Source organism: Serinus canaria, chromosome 13, assembly GCF_022539315.1.
Source record: "Serinus canaria isolate serCan28SL12 chromosome 13, serCan2020, whole genome shotgun sequence".
Classification (NCBI taxonomy): Eukaryota; Metazoa; Chordata; class Aves; order Passeriformes; family Fringillidae; genus Serinus; species Serinus canaria.
Window position 1 is genome coordinate 17,738,488 of NC_066327.1, and position 19,815 is coordinate 17,758,302.

The window sequence follows — 19,815 nt, forward strand, 5'->3', positions numbered from 1 at the left end:
TCACAGCCCTCGGAGCCCCAGATCCCCCCATAAGGAGCAGAGTGTGTGCACTGAGCACAGGGACAGAGCTGCCTTGAGGAGGGCTCAGGGCTGAAATGAGCTCAGGCAGCTCATGACTGAAATCCTCCTGTGCTCTGCAGGCACAGGCTCAGAAGGCCTTCACTGGGTCAGGCTTAGCTCACAATGAGCACGTTCACCACGTTCTCCCCACACAGGTGAGTGTTGCACATCAAAAACCAAAACTGGGCATTGATCTTGGTGTCCAGACTTGTGCCTGAGCTCCTGGTTAAGGCACAAGTGTGCCAGTGACTGACAGCTGTTTGATGACATGATTTAAACGTGCTCAGGAGAGAACTTCCAGATCTCCTGTTCCAAACATGTGAAGAAACCACAAGGCAGCAAGGTTGGAAGACTGGATGCAATGGCAAATAAGGCCATTCCTTGAGAGCTGTGGGATGCCTCTCATGAAAACACCACATACAGGGCTGTTTTTACAAAAAGCCTCTATCACACCTCTTGGATCCTGCTTTTTGCTACGATTATTCCTTGGACTGAAAGCAGAGGACAGACTAAAGCCTTGGGATTTAGCATCAAGAAATTGCTGTACTGTGGCCATTCAACACAAATGTAAGTACCTGAGAGAACCAGGTGAGGACAAAAACCACAACACACAGAAACAGGCCCTGGGTTAAATCTAACCTGGAACTTGGGTACCCGAGAGGTGAAGGTGGGTTTTCATTTGTTTTGCAGGCAATCCTTTGGTATTATTTCAGACAGCATGGAGGAGTGAGGAGTTCTCTAGACACCGAGTGTGAAAAGCAAAGGGATGCCACAAGCACAGATGAAGGCTTCATTGAAGAAAAGTATCAGTTTTTTATCAAAGATGGGCGAAGTCAAGGCTCCACAGGTCTTGCCCTCGGTGTAAGAGGGGGAGTTGTTTGCTCTGGCTGACACAGGAGCAATTTCCTGACTGATCCTAACGCACACACACACACACTGAAATTCAAGAGTGGTGTGTAATCTGAGGATTGTTTACCTGCATTGCACACAAAAGAATAAAAGCTGTCTGGAGTGGAACTGGAAGATGACAGCTGGTTCAGGGCATTTCCAGCTTTGGCACATGGCACTGGGCAGGGAGGATGGGCAAGGCAGGGACAGTTGTGTGCCAGGGGACAAAGGGCTCCTGCCAGCCTGACACCCGAGGGACACTGAGGGGCTGAGAAAGCTGCAGAACATCCCAGAGAGGGGGAAAAGCAGAGGTTACACCATTGGGTCAAGCATGCATGAAGGCATTTGAATGTTGCTTCCTCTCATGTAGAGCAGTGTGAGGTCTGAGACACAGCAGGAGGGGGCACCACCACACTCAGAGCCTGCCATCAAAGGAACCCACTCTCCAGCCTTTAAAACACCCTAAGAGTTGGCTTTCTCCACAATTAATTGCCTGCACTGTGCTCATTTTTACAACTCATTTGGGAGGAAAAACATTGAGAAGAATGAAGGTGTCTTTGACCTTCATCTCCTCAGATGGAGATGGCCCTGCTGCCTGTTTCCTGATTCCCATGGCATTGCACTGCTCATTTGGGAAACATGAAAAATCTGGTTGAGTCAGTCCCCCTGAGTTATTCTGGAGGAATCAGGCTCTTGGTAAGATGGAAGGTGATTGAAATTCTATGGCTCCACTTTTTAAGATATTGGAAACACAGAACCGCCAGCTGCATGAGCCTGAAAACAGCACGGACACTTGGCAGAATACATCAGAGCCCAGGATGTTCCTGCTGCTATTTACTGTGCATTTTTAACCCTTCCCATTCCCACAGCCAGAAACTGCTCTGCCTAACTTGGCCTTAGCTGGCTTTGGCTTTACCTTTAGAAAAACCTTGGATAGGTGGCAAAGGGACAGGACCACTAAGTCAGGAATAAGAAACAGGAGGAACAGCTCTGGTGTCCAAAGCCTTCGGTGCCACAAGCTTTCAAACATTGCAGGAATCGACTGGAAAACAGGGACTGATGCACCCCAAAGTTCAGCAGACCTCAGGTGGAATTAATGGAAGATGACTCAGTGCTGATAAATTCCAACCTGTCCCAGCTTTACAATTAAATGTTGTCAAGAAGAATTACCACAAGCAGGTTTCATTCCTTTCCCTGCATTCCAAGGCAGCCACCTGCCCTGTCCGTGTTTCCAGCGAGCAGGTGAAGCCATTAAAGACAGGCTGATGTGAGAGAGCTCTCTGACCAGCAGTCAAGCTCCTGGAATTCAGACAAGCTCTTTAACACATCTCTTGTAAGCAGAGCCCAGCTCTGAAGTAATTCTCCCTGAACAGCCACAGCAGACAGCCACTGCAGCCAGCTCTTGGGTATCCCCTGTTACACCTTCCACCCAGAGCTCCCCGAGCCCCACGCAAGCTCCGGCTGCTTGCTCAGATAAAACCTGAGCCTGACCTTGAGAACTGCGGGCGAGGGAACTGTTGTGTAAGCAGTGACAGCCCAAATTAAACAAACACTGCAGAAGGGGCAGACAGACGTGCGGGAAGGAAGGGTCTGTGAGCAGGACGGAGCCGCGGCACTCCCCAGGTGAGCTCTGCTCTTGACTGTGCAGATTTGCAATTACAAGTACCAGGGATATTAACAGGGTGGAATTTTAAAAAAACCTATTTACTCAATTGCAGGGCTGCCCAAATCTCGTTCAGACAAACACAAGTTAATGCTAAAACACCAGGAACCAAGCTTCGTCAGCCTGCATAACGAGGATTCCTGGGCTGGGACGAGCACATGTGTTTGAATGTGATTTTCAGGGCTGAACCTGCCCTGATTCATCAGCCACAACCACGTAAAGACAACATGAAAACAAACTTATTAGCGGTGCTTTTCTGACAGCTGGAAGTGCTGCATTCTCCAAGTCAGCAGTTTTCCCGGTCTGCAGGATCCTGTTTACCACTGCTCCACTCCGGAGCTCTCGCCTCGCTGCTCTGGCTCACAAATCACCTCCAGCGCCGGCAGCGGCGACCTGGGCTGCGGGGAAGGGCTGGGCAGGGGGGGCCGGGACTGCGAGCACCGAGACACGGGGCTGGGGCTGCTGGAGCCGCCGGGGAAGCTGCGGGACAAATCTCACTGCCCCGGGTGCAGCATACCTGGATGCAACCCCTGCAGCATCCCTGCAGCACCTTGGGCTCCTGCAGCACACCTGGTTCCTGCAGCATCCCTGCATCATCCCAGGCTCCTGCAGCACCCCTGCAGCCTCTCCCAGCCTCCCGGGCACTGCCTGGCCCTGGTTTCACTGGAGGCTGGTCCTGCATTCAAGCCACGTCCAACCAATCCATTGACAACGTGTCATTAAACACTGTCAGAAGCGTCAAAACAGGCATCCCATCGTTTTCCATTTCCGTGTTTGTTGTTATTTTTAATGCAACAGATTCAGCACAGAAAATATTCCAGTTGATCTCAGATGTTCAAAATTTCACTTAAATTCAACATTTAAATGTCAGGCCAAAGCAGCAGATTTTGGACCCTGTGTGAGACCCTTTTTGGGAGTACCCAGAAACAGAAACCTCAGTAACACCTTCCCCTTCCCTGCTTGGCGCCACCTGTCCTCTCCACACATCCCTGCCCTGTGCAGACCCAGCCTGCCCTTAGCCTGCCAGCAGACTCTCTTAGTGCAGCTGACACCTGAAGGCAGGGATTATTCCCATTTAAAAAAAAAACAAAAACCTGCACCTATACAGTAAGATTTTGAACAGCCATAAAGCCAACAATGAAAAAAAACCCAAACTAAAGCTACATACAGCCACCAGCCACCCCAATCCTGCTCCCTGAGCTACCCAGTAAGACTGCTTTGGTCACAGAGGCCACACAGGTTCAAGCTTATTCTGTAATGAAGATTAATGCCTTCTCTAGCTATAGTTCAGCATTAAAAAAAGAAAAAAATTAAAAAGTTTTACTTGGGGGAAAAACCTCATGAACTGCACTCTTCCAGCCTGCCCTAAATTAAAGGGACTTTTTCAAGGGCCTGCTTGCACGATTAAAAGAACATTTGAAATATAAACCTTCCTTCCACAGCTCAAAAGCTAGGCAAAAAAAATGATATTCCATTCTCTGCCAGTAATTGCACAAGGGCTCAATATTAACCTGGTCAATGAAATTCAATCAGCTGAAAAGCACAGGCAGCACTGAGCAGGCCAGGCCATTCCTTCCTGGGGACATTTTCCTGCAAGTGAGACCAAGGAGGAGCATTTATCCTGCCTGCAGTCCTGGCTGCCACAGGAGTGGGGCTGGGGCAGCTCCTGGAGTGCTGGGCTGAGCCCCACCTGCCCTGCCAGGGCCAGCTCCGAGCCTCCGGCCTGAGCCAGGGCTGGACAATGGGAAAAGGGCAGAGGAATTGCTGCTGAGGTCACCCAGCTACAGTGACACCAAAAAGCAGAATATTCAGTCCAGAATCAGAGCAGCAGGCTGGAAAGCATTCCCCAGCCACGCCACCACTGCACCATGTCCCCAGGTGCCACATCCGCACTTCTGCCAGAAAGCAAAGGGACCCCAGGTGGCAGTGCAGGGACAGCCCCTGCTGCAGGCAGCCCCCGTGAGGGGGGCAAGGCAGCAGTCTCGGCTGCCCCAGGTTGTGTTTCACAAACTATCTGTTCCAGTTTGTGTTCACTGCCCCCAGAGCTGCTGCCCACGGGGATCCCACACTGGGATGCTCCATGGGAAGGTGGGGCTGACCTGGGGACACCCCAGGGCATCACACAGGGCTGGGGCACAAGGAGCTGAAGCTGTGTCACCCTGGGCTGTTTCCAAGGTGCAGCTCAGCAGCAATTCACCAGCTCCAGGATGGGCTCTCAGAAGGACAATCAGGGCTGCAGGTTCCTGTTTACAGGTCTGCCAGCTGCTCTCAGACGCCTGCTGGGAGGCAGCAAAGGCAAAGCTGGGCTTGGCCTTCCTCAAATCCTCCTTTTCTTCAACTTCAGGTTATCTCCAACTCCAGCACAACTGAAATCCAGACAACAGGCAGCAGTGGTGGCTGAAAACAGTTTCAAAGCAGCCAGCCGAGCCCCCTCGGGCCCGGAGCTGCACGGGGAACCCGCAGAGCCCCCTCGGGCCCAGAGCTGCACGGGGAACCCGCAGAGCCCCCTCGGGCCCGGAGCTGCACGGGGAACCCGCAGAGCCCCCTCGGGCCCGGAGTTGCACGGGGAACCCGCAGAGCCCCCTCGGGCCCGGAGTTGCACGGGGAACCCGCAGAGCCCCCTCGGGCCTGGAGCTGCACAGGGAACCCGCAGAGCCCCATCAGGCCCAGAGCTGCACGGGGAACCTGCAGAGCCCCCCTCGGGCCCAGAGCTTCACCCAGCAGAGCCCCCTCGGGCCCAGAGCTGCGCGGGGAACCTGCAGAGCCCCTTCGGGCCCGGAGCTGCGCGGGGAACCCGCAGAGCCCCCTCGGGCCCGGAGCTGCGCGGGGAACCTGCAGAGCCCCCTCGGGCCCGGAGCTGCGCGGGGAACCTGCAGAGCCCCCTCGGGCCCGGAGCTGCACGGGGAACCTGCAGAGCTCTCTCAAGTGAGGAAACGATGCATTAGGGCTTCCATTGTCACCAAAGCAGCCTCAGCCCCAGCCAAGCATCTCCTGCCACCAGGCTGTGCCCTTGTGCCATGAGGCCAGGAGTGCTCCATCCCTTTAACTGGGGAGGAAGTTCTTGAGCCTCATTTGTCTGAAAAAAGGCACTGAACACTGTCAGGATAGCACTGATCCCAGAGGAGCTGAGCCAGGGTCAGTGATAGTCTGAGGTGCAGCTGGAGGAAGCCGGGAGTGCTGCTCAGAGCGAGCTGCAGAGCAGCTGGCACAGCCCAGCCTGGGCCCTGCTTCCCTCAGCCCTGATTCCTGCCCAGCTCTCACCTGAGAACGGCAGGGCCCCGAGGTGGGGACAGTGCCCAGCCTCATGTAAATACTCCATCGATTTTCCTCCTCCCTCCAGATGGTGCAATTCAGAAGAATTGTTTTTAAATGATGCCTTGCAGAAACAGCGAGCAGCACAGCCAATGACAGGCAGATTTCAGGTAAGCACTGACCTCCTTCCCTCCCCAGCCAGCTGAGGCATCCACAGCCCTGAGAGTGTTCTGTACAAATCACCTGCAGCCCATGAACTCGAGCAGATGGCCTCTAATTGGAGCTGCAGCCCCTCAGCCTCTCCCCACTCCTGGTTTATGTCTCCAGCAGGACTCAAGGATGGCTACGGAAAACAACTCTGACTCCTTGCCGCGTGCAGCTGAATTCTTTCCCTTCCTTCTAAATAACCACATGCACCCTGGAGAAATTAATGGGACTGATGAGCCCAGCCTGTTTCTGCTTCCAAGTGGTGAAAACCCTGCAGTGAGCAGAGGGAACCCAGCCTGGAGGGGATGGCAGCTCAGGATGGAGGGACTGGCACAGGACAGAGCCAGCCCAGCCACAGCGCCACTGGCACAGGGGCAAACACAAGCTCTGAGGAGCAGCACGAGAGGTTTGGGGTTTATTGCCAGGAGCTGCTGGAAGAGCTGGGCAGGCTCCAGGCAGCCAGGGCTGCTGCACTCCTGGCTCCCCAGGGACACCAGGCTCAGGCTGCACACTCACCCCCACTGCTGCTCCTGCACACAGGCAGCAGAGAGGGCCCAGCCTCAGGAAAATTAAGACTTGACTTTTTGGCAGTTTTCCCAGTGCTCAAAAAAAAAAAAGCTGTAAAGTAGGTCACTGCACAATATGGAATTTCCCAGATATTTGCACCTTTTAGTAGGAACACTGGAGGGAACAAATTTACACTGTGGGTGAAAATGGGCTCAGGGTCATTTAAAACATGAAATCCAGCCACAGGCCCCTGGCTTTAGGGAGCCCTCCCTGCTCCTGGGGCTGCCCCCACCCCAGCCCCACAGGGCTGCAAGGCCACCTGGAGACCCCCTGATCCCCACCCCATCCCTCCTCCAGGACAGGGTGGGACACAGCCCCCCCAGCCCTGCACCCCACCCCCTGGCCATGGCAGGGAAGCTGCCCAGCCCTCCCCAGGCTGTCCCAGAGCAGAGGCTCCTACCTGATGCTGGGGGGCTGCCCAGAGCCCCCAGGGGTGGCAGAGCCCCAACCTGAGCCCTGCTCCCTCCTGCCGGGGCCGGGCTGTAACAGAGAGGTGCACCCTGCTCCTTCCCCAGCCCCTCTGCAGAGGATTAAATTGGGGGTGGGCAGGCACTGGGAGGTGCTGATGGCCGCTACGGAGGCACCTGAGAGCACCAGCCCGAGGGCAAACACCTGCCTAGCCCCAAGCACTCCCTGGGAGCCGGGAGGAAACAGCACAAACCCTTCTCCCCTCAGCTCCAGACATGTCACTGGGTGTCCCCTAAACCAGCTCAGTCTGAGGGGAGCAGCTGGTCCTTCCTGCACCTGCTCCAGCCACACAAACACATCCAAGTCCCCTGGAAATGAGGTTCATTACCATGCCTTCGATTTTCTGTACATAAATATTTGCAGAAGCTCTTTATCTTTTTCCTCAGTGCTGCATCTCTCTCCCCACATGCCCAGCCAGCCTGCTTTTTCATCATTAGAAAATGCTGCAGGCTTAAAAAGTAAAACCCAACAAGATGTAACAAGAGGAGAAGCATGGCTGGCTCAGGATGTAGTGGCAGTGCCCCATCCCAGCTCCTCTGTGCTCTGCCTGGCTGGGAAGGGAAGGTTTGCCTGATAATTCCTCCCATGCCCCCAGGAATGTGTTTTTTGTTTTGCCACGGAGCACAGCCAGCACCATCCCAGGCTGACTGGGCTGTCTGGAGCCCACTGGCGAAACCAGGACACGCCGTGAGGCATCCCTGCCTTCCCTCTGCAGCAGGGAAACCAGCTTGTCCTTTCTGTTCTCTTCAGCTTCTGAAGCAAACAGCTCATCCTCACTGCTGTGCCAGGCACTTTGGGCTGCCTGGCCCCTCTGCCAGTGCCTGAGGACAGCTCTGAAGGTGGCAGCAGTGCCTGGGGACAGCTCTGAAGGTGGCAGCAGGCTGTGCAGCCCAGAGCATCCCTCGGCAGCACATCCCACCCCACCCGCACGGACACGCAGCGCCCTCGCCCCGGGTTAAAAGCTTTTCCATTAGCAGCTTCACTGGATGCATTTTGTAGGAAGATAAAGCACCATGAGAAAATAAAGCCTTGTCATTTCCCTCTGCAAATAATTCAGGGCTGTAATGAGGAGGAATCAATCAAGGCAGAGCACTTGGGTTGCAAGGTCTCTCCCGTGGTGTCAATGGGAAACTCGTATAAAACCCTGGCACTTTGACAGCCCCAGCCTCAACTGCACAGGGCTGAGGTGCCAAAGGGGCCCAGGCTGTGCCTCTGCTGATGGTCACAGCAAATGAGAGCAGGGTCTGGCCCCAGGGCTGCCTGGTGCCTCTGCCCCGGCCAGCAGCCACACGTCCCAGGCTCCCAGGGCTGGACCCTGCCATCCCCCTGCCAGCAGCCACACACCCTGGGCTCCCAGGGCCGGGGGCTCCTGGCTCCAAAGGGAACTGGCACCTCTTCAAATCCAGCAGCTGATAAATATTAAAGCAGGTAATGGCCCAAATGCCACCCCTCCTCCTGGAATGTTTGTCCCATTAGTGAGACAGACAGGAAACAATTTACAAAACAACAAATAAACGCAGCAAAAAATCACACAGAGCTGAAAGCTGGGAACAAGGAGTTTAAATGATGGGTTTAGATCACGGCACAGCTACCCTGAACTGAATTAATTGCTGCACTCGGAGCTGTCAGCTGCTGCCAGGGTGGGAATGAGCAGCAGGGCTGTGGAGGGCAAACTTCCAGCAGGGCTTTGCTGGGAACAGCAGAACTCTGGGACCAGCCAGGCTCGGCCTCAGACAGGTCCTGGCACCACCGTGGGCACCATGTGGGGCACCTGCCCATCTCCTGCTCCTGGCACCAGGCAGACAGGAACTGGGGCTCTGGAGAACAGCATGGATTTACTCAGCTTTTATTGCTCATAAACTTACTTTGGGGCTGGGGCGGGTACAGACGCTTTCTCACCCTAATTCCAAAATCCAGAGTGATGTGAGACTAAAAATGCCAGTCCCAAAATTATACATAGCAGTTCAAATAGAAGCAATTTGATAATTTCCTCAGGCACACAAAGAAGCAACTCAATAAGAATAAATATGCTAATGAATGTATTTAGTCTTGGCCATTACATTTTGTAAATATTTACTGCTCAGTATTCAGAGTCCCAATTCACAAGCATCAGTCACCAACCAAAGCTAGAAGGGTGAAGGGAAGTGTCGGGCTGTGCTCAGTTCAGTATTCATTGTCTGAGCTCCAACACCACATCCCGCAGTCAGTTGCCACCTCCATGTGTTCAAGTCAAGCAAAAAGAGCTTGAAAAGGAAAGCAAGTGAGAATGGTAGAAAAGTGGGAGCCCTTACAGGGGATACATAATGTACCAACAGAGCAGGAGCTGCCTCCTACAAAAACATTCTTTATTGTGTGGCCTTAGCCTGGCTCAGAGCTGCTCTCACACCTTCTCACCTGGCCTGCCCCACCCTGGCAGGGAGCTCCTGCCCTGGACATGGACAAGTTAATTTAGCCACGCTGTAATCAAGTTTTAAAAACTTCCACACCCAGCCCTGGCTCACCTCTACCCCTCCTGGGCTGGGAACTGCCCAAAGCCTGCAGATCCCAGAGCCCCCCTTGCCCTCAGGAGGCAGTGATGCTCTCACCAGCAGATCCAGACTGGGCTCTGGTGGTAGCTGGCATTTACTGGCACTTCTGCTCAGACACACAAATTATTCACAAAGAAAGTTTTGGGCAATAACGTGGGTGCACATCATTCATTAGCACCTTTTCTGAACGAGCAATAAAAAGTAAATAGAAATGCTGTAATTTCCACCCAAATGCTCTATGACTTATACCCAAAAACCCCCAAGTGGGGCAGGACAACTTTTTCTCATATATTTTTATTCAGAGTTGGAATAAAGTAAGAGAAATGTGACAAATCTGAGGAGTTGTGAAATGACACTGGCAGTCCCTTGGCATTAAAAAACCCCCACCCTACCCACAGAATAGGCTCATGTCTCAGTTACAAAAATAATGATTAAATAAATCAGCGCCTTTGGTGCCCTTGAAGAGTTTTACGAAGCAGAACTTTTCCCTCTGTTTCTATAAAATACAGATATTTAATCTGGACTGTGTAAATACATGAGCTTTATCATAGCCATGCCCAAAATTTAATATTCATGCAGTACTTTCTCCTGCTCATCATGCAGCTCATCCCTGCTCCATCCCTGTCCCTCGCTCTGCTGAGCCCCAACTCCCTCATCTCCCGAGCTCTCCAGCAGGATGCAGGGCTGGCAGGATCCAGGAGAGAAGGAGGGACCAGGGCTGGGCTCTGCCAGCAGCCTCCTCCTGCTCCAGCCAGCCCCTGGCTCGGCTCTGTCAGCGGGACAGGCTCCCTGGAGGGAAAGGCCTTGGAATGCTGGCTTGGAGTGCCTTGGAATGCCATGGAATGCTGGCTTGGAGTGCCTTGGAATGCCATGGAATGCTGGCTTGGAGTGCCATGGAATGCCATGGAATGCCTTGGAGTGCCTTGGAGGGCCGGATCCCTCGGGTGCTCTGCTGGAAAGCTTTTATCCTGGTTCCTAATCCTGACTGAGACACAGCTCCTGAAGTGCCAGGGCAGCTGAGGGGACGTGGCTGGGGCTGCTGTGAACACCTGCAGCTGCAAAAACCCTCCAGGGCTGGAGGAAGACAAGTGGCATGATCTGAACTGCCAGGGCCCACTTGTGACTATTCCAGTGTGAAGGTGCTATAGAAGCACAAATTGTTATTGCAGTATTAGCTGGTACAACGAGGCATTAGGAAGAAGAACTGCCTCAATGCCTGGGGGAAATCAGGAATGAGAATGAATTACAGAAACTTATACAGTTATACATGCCCTGTTCTAAAATGTATTTGAAACAAAACGATTACCATAATAAAAGTAAATCCATTTCTGTTCTGCCTATTCTCTGTAGACAAAAGAAAGGGTCAAACATTCTTTTCATCAATTAAAAGATGTAAAGAATCAGGACTCAAAACATCAATTTAATTTTGAGTGCAGATAATCTGGTGATTTGGAAAAAAAAATAGAATCTAATTCAGGGAAGAAATTCAAGTAATAAATTACTTACCTTCATCACACCTTGTTTCCAAAAGTGACTGTATGAGTTTCCAGCACACAGCTGCCTGTCTGTGAGAAGCTTGTCCTAAGAAACAGGGGCAGAGCAGAACACCCTTTCCTTTTTCTGCCTGCTTAGTAAAGACTGGGTAAGGTCCGAGTCACAAAGTTGGAGTTCAGTCCCTGAGTAGGGGATTCATCTCTTCACATATTTTGTGTGACAGCCCCCAGGCAAACACAAGGTGACAGAGGAAAATCAGTGCAAGGAGGGGCTGTGGTGGCCCTTATAGAGCCAGCGCTGTCCAAGGTCCTGAGGGACTGTCCCCAGAGGGGACACGGTGAGAGGGGACAGGCTGAGAGAGAGGGGACAGGCAGCTCAGGGGGCTCAGGAGAGGAGCAGCTCCCTGACCCCGAGGGACAGCAGCACAGCACACCCACCTCTGCAGCCAGCTGCTCTGCCAGGAGCTTGTTTGTTTATTTATTTATCCGGTCCTCAGTGCCACCGTGGCAGGGGACAGAGGAGGGAGGCTCAGGGAAGATATTGACCCCAGATTGATCCCCAGGCAGGCAGCTGGCAGGGCCACAGCAGCACAGCACAGGCACAGGGAGAAGTCTATTAATGAGCTCCAACTACTAAATTATTGACTAGTTAAGTACTGCAAATTTGGTCTAATTGTTTTCATGATGGGAGTTTAATTAAAGTGTCTTTTGTATAAAAAGTCTAGCGATATCTTTGTTCAGATAGTGTCAGGGAGAGTTTCCAAAGCCTGTCCAGTTTTCAAAACCAAATTAAAAGTTACATCCAATGCAAAGCTCTTCAAAAGAGGGAGCTTTTGTGTGGGAGAGCACTTTAATTCCCAGCTCCAGCTCACAAGTCCTGCTCCTGAGCCACCTCTCCCCTTCTCACGCTGCACCCTCCATGCTGTGGGACTGCAGCTCCCAGGGCCAGGGGAAACCAGGGAGGTGCAGGAGGCATGCACAATGGAAAGTGAAGGAAGGCTCCCAGGGAGGAGGGGGAGAGCAGTCAAACCAAAGCACTGAGGGACATCAAATGACACCAAAAATTCAGGCTGCACACGATTCCCCACTGCAGAAAGACAGCTGTCACCTGTCCAGACCCACAGGAATTTGCCAGGACAGAACCTCAGCACAAATCCAGGCAGTCACAGCAGAGTTTGGCCACTGCCCCTTCAGTTTGGCCCTGAGAGCTCTTCCCAGATCCCTCCCTGCACCATGGCCCTGCCCAGGTGAGCGTGTCCCTAACTCCGCACACGTGTTTAGGGCAAACACAGGTGCATTACTCCAGAAATTGTCCCTCACCCAAGCTCAGCCAGCTGCAGGCAGAGGGGAGCAGCTGACAGGACACAGGCTGTTGGGTGTTTCAGCCAGGAGCCCCAGAGCCCTGCCAGGCTGCATCCCCCCAGCAGCCCTGGGGGACACGGGGACAGGGGCAGGAGCTCAGCCAAGACAGCAGCACCGGGGCTTCCTGGCCTCCAGAGGTACAGATATGCCTCATCATGCCTTTTCCATGGCTTATCATTTATTTATGGCAATGTCTACTGGCTATTAGGTATTTCCAGACATTTATATGCCCTGCTTGGAAGCAGAACTCTTTGCTAGAATATGGAGCAATTGGCAGCACCACATACAAGTTTACTTAGGACAAAATAACGCCTGCCACTAAGAGGAAGAGCTGTGCTGTGGTTAAATTGACTGTTTGGGACCAAGCAAGTGTCACTCCAATTGCCCCAGTTGCATCAGGGACACCAGGCAGGTCACAGCCTCCCCTCCCTGATTTGCAGCTCTCTGGCTGAAAATAATAAAGGATGTGACTGTCAGCCTTAACTGGCAAACTCCCCCACAGCCACGGATGAGGCTCTACCCAATGCCAAAGGTCCCTGCAGGGACAGGATCAGCAGGTGGATTCTGTCCGTGCATTGGTCTGCAAGGGAGGGAGCACAGCCCTGACCGAGGGAGCTGCGGCTCGGGGCTCCGTGGGCACCGGGGCTGCTCGGGGCTCCCGCGGGCACCGGGGCTGCTCGGGGCTCCCGCGGGCACCGGGGCTGCTCGGGGCTCCGTGGGCACCGGGGCTGCTCGGGGCTCCCGCGGGCACCGGGGCTGCTCGGGGCTCCCACGGGCACCGGGGCTGCTCGGGGCTCCCGCGGGCACCGGGGCTGCTCGGGGCTCCGTGGGCACCGGGGCTGCTCGGGGCTCCCGCGGGCACCGGGGCTCCGTGGGCACTGGCCCGCAGGCACCGGGGCTGCAGCTGCTGGGCACGGCCACAGGGGCGGGCACAGCCCCAGGTGAGAGCAGAGCCCCGGGCACAGCCCTGCACACAGCCCCAGGTAGCTGGGCACACCCCATGCAGTTGTGGCTCCTTGTTTCTCTCCAGTGCCATTGCACAGCCATGTGCTGCTGGTGCCACATCCATCCATCCATCCATCCATCCATCCATCCATCCATCCATCCCTCCATCCATCCCTCCATCCATCCCTCCATCCATCCATCCCTCCCTCCATCCATCCATCCACACGTGAGTGTCACTGTGCATTGCTCCAGGCTGAAATCTCACCCCTGTTTGTCCTGCATCCAGTTAGCTCCAGTGCTGTGCCGAGCACACCTGGCCATCCTTGAACCACCTGGGCAGGGCAGGTGAGCAGCCCCAGTGCCCAGGACACCTCTGGGGGCAGCTGGGCCCTGCAGCCACACCCAGCAGCCTGTGTCCCCAGCCCGTCCCTGTGCAGGTGACAGGACAGTGACAGCACAGCGGGGACAGGGCCCTGCCCCACTGGAACACCTTGGACACAGGGCTCAGCGAGCAGCTGCAGGATTTAACACCTCCACACAACAGGCCCAGCTGCACTGCAGCTCTGGGAGCCCAGGGAGGACAGAGGGGCCCAACAAACTTTTGAAACAAAGCAGTTTAAAAAGCCAGAGGAGTGTGTCCAGCATCCCAATGTGAGCTTCCAGAAATGCCTGAGCCACAGGGGATTTAATTTTTCTGAAGTTACTGGGTTTTCTCTGAAATACCCCCAGAGCTTTCTGGAGTCACGTGGACCTTGCAGGACAGCCCTGCCACACTTCCCAGGGAGCAGCACCAGGCAAAGCAACGACGAATTACAAGAGACACCAGAACAAAGTAGGAATTAATGGGGTTGACATCAGCTGGAAATAAATCTTTTTTTTTAAGGACAGTCACATGTATCACATACCTGCTCATTTCAAAGCTGCAGGAATTAGAAATTCCTCTCTGATCCTGCCATAAATGTGCATGCAGACATTTCTATGTCCCCTGTGCACCAGGCATGATCTCCAGGCCCAGCCCGTGGCAGCTCACACCTCTGGGGCACAGCAGACACCACAGAGGAAAGGAGAGGAAATGGCTTGGGGAGGAGCACGCTCCGTGCCAAGGGCTGGCAAGCAGCAGGGAGCTGATGATTTTTTAACTTCTGTCCAAGCATCTGCTGGTGGACAGGAGAGCACAGCAGAGGCTCTGCCTCACCTGCTGTGCAGAGCAGCAGGCAGCCTGCTCCGGCTGCAGAGATGCACAGAAAATTAATTTCCAGCAATTATTTGTGCTCTGGCCAAAGAGCCCAACCTCGTGTGTGAACAAGCCAGGAGAGAGCTCCAGATCACCTGCAGCTGTTCTGCCAATGCATTCAAGGGCCCAAGAAATCTTAATTAAACCCTCTCACTCCAAGCACTCAAAAAGCAACAAAAAGCCAATTCTGAGGGTGTGGGCCTGCAGCAGCAGCCCTGAGCAGGCTCGGGGGGTGCCCAGTGCCCAGCACTGCCCAGGCTGGGGCTCCCAGCTCCCTCCCAGCTCCCCCAGTCTCACAGAGTCCTCACCTGCAGAGGACACATCCTGTCTCCATGCCAGACAGGGAGTTTGCAGAGCTGCATTTCTTTTCTCCTAAGTCAAGATTCTTTTTCCAAGGAGGTGCCGGGTTAGGGTCAGGTTAGCAGCCTGATCTGGGGAATGGAAGAATTATAGCTTTAAACAGAACAAAACTAACAAACAAACAAAAAAGACAGGGTAGAATCAGTTCTCAGTGTTTGGGCAGCATTAGTGGCCTCAGAGGCAGGACTGAGGGTTCTGGAGGGCACATCAGTCAGATTATCCCAAACGAGAGCACTCAGCTTCCTCAGCCATCCCAAGGGCCACGCAAACCCCCCAAGGCTTGGGAGCTGCTCAGCCCCCAGGCACCTTCCCAGACCCCGCAGGCCCCCTCACCCTGGTGCTGCCCACCCTGCACTGAGCCAGGAGGGATCAGAGGAGCCAATTTCAGACAGTTACCTGCAAGGCAGCTCCCCCACCCCTGAGCAGGCAGCAGGGGAAGGGCCCTGACTTCTTCACAGCAGCTTCTCTAATTCTTTAAAAAAGCCATCTGAGGAAATGGGATCCTTTGGAACAAGACAAACCACAGCAAAGCATGAAGGTTTTACAACTTGACTAAATTACCTCTCTTACAATTTCAGGAATTACATTCTGGCACATTGCAAGTCTCCAGTAAGTAATCCCCAAATGCAAACCTGATGAGAGAAGAGAATCAGAAGGGAAGAGTCACAGCAGCATATATTACCATTTTTTAAATAAAAACAAAGAATTGGAAGACTTTACAGCTCAGCAAATGTAGAAGCAAAAATGCTGGCAAATTACAGAGCACTTGGGGAAGATTTCTTTCTTTTTTTTTAAGCATTACCCAGTGCTGCCAGCCCCATGGGGACAGGACTCCTCACACAGCAAGGAGACAAAGGTGGCACTGCCAGCCCTGTGGGGACAGGACCCCTCACACAGCAAGGAGACAAAGGTGGCACTGCCAGCCCCGTGGTGCCCCTGGCACTGCAGCAGTGACAGTGCCAGGCTGTGTGGGGACAGGACCCCTCCCTCAGCCCAGGCAGGGTCTGGAGGGACCCCCAGAGAGCTCCGCTCCTGGCAGAGCTGGGTGGGCAGTGTCTTGGGGGAGAAAAGCTCAGGGAACCAAGTGGCCAGGCCAGCAGCCAGACTGAGCTTTGGTTCTGTGCTGCCCCACACAGCTGCTGCTCCCAGCCCGGTCTCCAGGCAGGCAAACGCTGTGCTTGGGATTTACAGAGCAGTCCTCTCTCATCACACACTTTCTCTGGTGAGTTGGACCCAGTGACAAGGACAAAACTATCTATTAGGAAACAAATTACAGTTATTTAGTACTTCTAAAAAACGGCTGGCTTTTAGAATCACTTTGCCTTTTAATATTTAATGACCCAGATCAAGAACAGAACGCTCCCAGAGGAGCAGCCAGCTGGCAGGCAGCCCAGGGGAAAGAATTCTCTGGGATCAGGGAGCACCTTCTTGAACAGCTGCGTTTGGTGGGCTCTGGGAAACCAAACTTCATGGGGTTTGGGTTCTGAGCTGAACAAGCACATCACATGGATAGCAGGGAGCATCTCCATGAGCAGAGGAGCTCTCAGGAAAGGAGGAGCAGCTCCCTGACCTGCAGAGAGGGCAGTGCTGCCGTGGGGCTCTCAGCACCCCACCAACAGCTCAGCCACAAACAGCACAAACCTGGCACCAGAAACCACCACCAAACCAAAATCATCTCCAACTGCATGGCAAAGAATTTAGGGGCTAAAACTCTGGGGATTAAAGCATTGGGGACTAAAAATAGAATGCCTGAGAGTTGCTGTTTCATCCAAAATGAGCATTTGATTGCAGTTCCTGTAGGAGGAAGAAGGTGGGTGGGTTGTTTCCCCCCAGGTCCTAGGCACTTGTTGCCACGTGGTGCCACAACTGTTAATGCATCCCAGACCTGGTGTAGGCTGCTGGAGGGCACCATCCTGTGCAAGAAAAGCATGCACACAACGGGACTTCTGAGGAAGAACACTCTGCTTGGGAGGGTACAAAACTCTGGCTAGGAATGGGACAGAGAAGGGACCTGACTCCCCGTTGCAAAAGGCAATCAGCATTCAGCTGGATGACAAACTGCACTGTAAAGCACAAGATAATTTAGTGATCCCAGATAATACCAGAACGTTACTGCGACTCCCATACTAATACGAGTGCCAGGCTGAAGAAATACTGCCATCAGCCTGGAATGAAAGAAAACACAAAGCTTTAGGGAAATTGCATTTTAAGGCTAACACAGTTACAGAGTACAATTATGATATGCAATCACAGGCGCTCCAAAACTCTGATATAACAAAATTCTGATGCAAAAGGAATCTCGTGTTCTAAGCTAAAAATGTTGACAACTCCAGAAAATAACTGTTCAGTAACCTAGCTCTTCTGGCTTTTCCTGATGCAGAATACAAGTTGAATTAAAAAGCACAAGGTTTTCAAGGCCTGTTCTATACCAAAATTGGAGGCTTCTCCAGTGCATGCTGCTCTGAAATGGCATTAGTGGCATAATTACATTATGGATGTAACTTGCACTCTCCGAGGCCCAATCGTGTGAAACAAAGAGCCATTTACATAAATCTTTCACTAAATAGCAGGTTCTATTACCCAGTATTTAAAACAGAAGTAGACTCAATTTCCCACACTGTGAAAGAAATGGCATTACAAGTCTGCAAGCAGCTGTAATAATGACTGGGAGAGGCGAAGAGCCCCAGAACCCGAGTGTCCGGCCCGACACAGCCACCTGCAAGGTCCCGTTCCCCGGGGCGGGACGGACTGTCCCCCTGGTCCCCCCGGAGCTCCGGAGGCAGCACAGCCCCGTCCGCGGCGGGTGCCGCTCGCCCCGCGGGGCTGGCCGGGCACGGGAGCTGCAGCAGCCGGACCTCCGAGCCCCGCTCACCCCCGCCCGGCCCCCAGCCCTCCGCACACCGCTGTCCCTCTGTCCCCGATCTCCCCGTGTCCCTCTGTCCCCTCGGTCTCCCGGCACCTCCCGGGCAGTGGCGCCACCGTGTGGCCATCGCGCAGCGCCCGCGGGGGGACCCGGGAGAGGGACCGGGAGAGACCCCCGGGGAGAGAGAGACCGAGGCAGACCGGGAGAGACCCCCGGGGAGAGAGAGACCGAGGCAGACCGGGAGAGACCCCCGGGGAGAGAGAGACCGAGGCAGACCGGGAGAGACCCCCGGGGAGAGAGAGACCGAGGCAGACCGGGAGAGACCCCCGGGGAGAGAGAGACCGAGGCAGACCGGGAGAGACCCCCGGGGAGAGAGAGACTGAGGCAGACCGGGAGAGACCCCCGGGGAGAGAGAGACCGAGGCAGACCGGGAGAGACCCCCGGGGAGAGAGAGACCGAGGCAGACCGGGAGGGAAACCTGGGGAGAGAGACCCCAGGCTCAGGGACCCCCAGCCCTCAGCAGTGCCCAGCCCCACACACCATCCCTCAGAATGCCAAAACCTGGGAAACAGGGACCGGTATCCCCACAAAGCATGCGCACTTCTCCTAAAATCGTTAACGAGCTCCTGTAATAAATTTCTTTCCAGAAAGATTTGCTTATTCCAAGGAATTTTCTCCTCCATCACACAGATGGACCTAAAGCAACCACAAAACTGACTTTGCCTGTAACCCACCCATAGGTCCAAATTATTTTCCCCACCCCACTGTTGGCTCTGAGTGTTTCCAGAAACCCTCAGTACCCCAGCCTGGGGGTCCCAGTGGTTCCACAGCCGTCCCTCGCATTGCTCCAACCAGAACCAGCTGTTCCCCACTTTCAAAAACCCAGCAGATGAAACCACACCAGGAATTGCTGTGCTCTCGCCCACCATCCAGCAGATGCACGGACAGTTTTCCACTAACAGCACCGAGCAGAATGGGTCGCATTGGCCATTGTTCCGGACCCAGGGAGTTCAGACCCCACATACCTGTGCTGGCTGGAAGGTGTGCCATCCCTTCCAGCAGGTACCACGGCGTTTCTCAGAAGTTGTTGCAGGGGAATCACAGGGCTGCACAGAGTTCTGCACCAGAGACATCACTGCAGCTCACACAGAGCAGTTCATATAAAATCAAAAGATTTCAAAGCAATGAAGGGCTGGGTTTACATGTAGATCAAATGTAGCCCACATAAATCAAAACAACAGCCTCAAAGACTTGCAAAAGTAATAATGTTTAAATTCATAAATATTCCAATTCTTTCTTTTTTAACTGTAGGGAAATAAGGCAGCAATATTGCAAATTCAGCTAAAGCTTTCCAAATTCCTCCACTTGTTTTCTGCTTTGGAAGGGTGGTGGCTGTGAATAAATGTAAATTAAAAACCCACTGCACAGATTAGTCACCATGATAAAGACTGATAAATACAAAACCCTTTCACATATGGAGATACGTATTTCAAATACAGATCAATTCATCACACTTGAACAAAATGTTTTGTTCCCCGGTCATGGACTCACTTTAAAACGACCCCTGCAATCAATCAAAGGCCCCCCAAAAACCCCAAACCCCACAGTGGTGCTTTCCAATGTCCAAGGGACCTCTGTGCTCCGTGCCCATGGACACAAGGTGCAGCTGCTACACAAAATCCCCCAGCTGGGGCCACACGTGGCATTTCTGGGGGCCAGGAGGTGTCTTGGCACTAGCATGGCCTCGAAGAACCCCGGCAGCTTTGGCTCTGGTGTCTCTGGGAGCTTGTCTGGTCACACCTTCCCACCCTGATTTGCAGCCCAGCAACATTCCAAGGCTGCACCTGCAGAGTCACACCAGAGAGAACCAGGGCAGGAGCCCTCGAGTCGGCTTCACCCAAGGCAGTTATGAGTAGCTCTGGGAT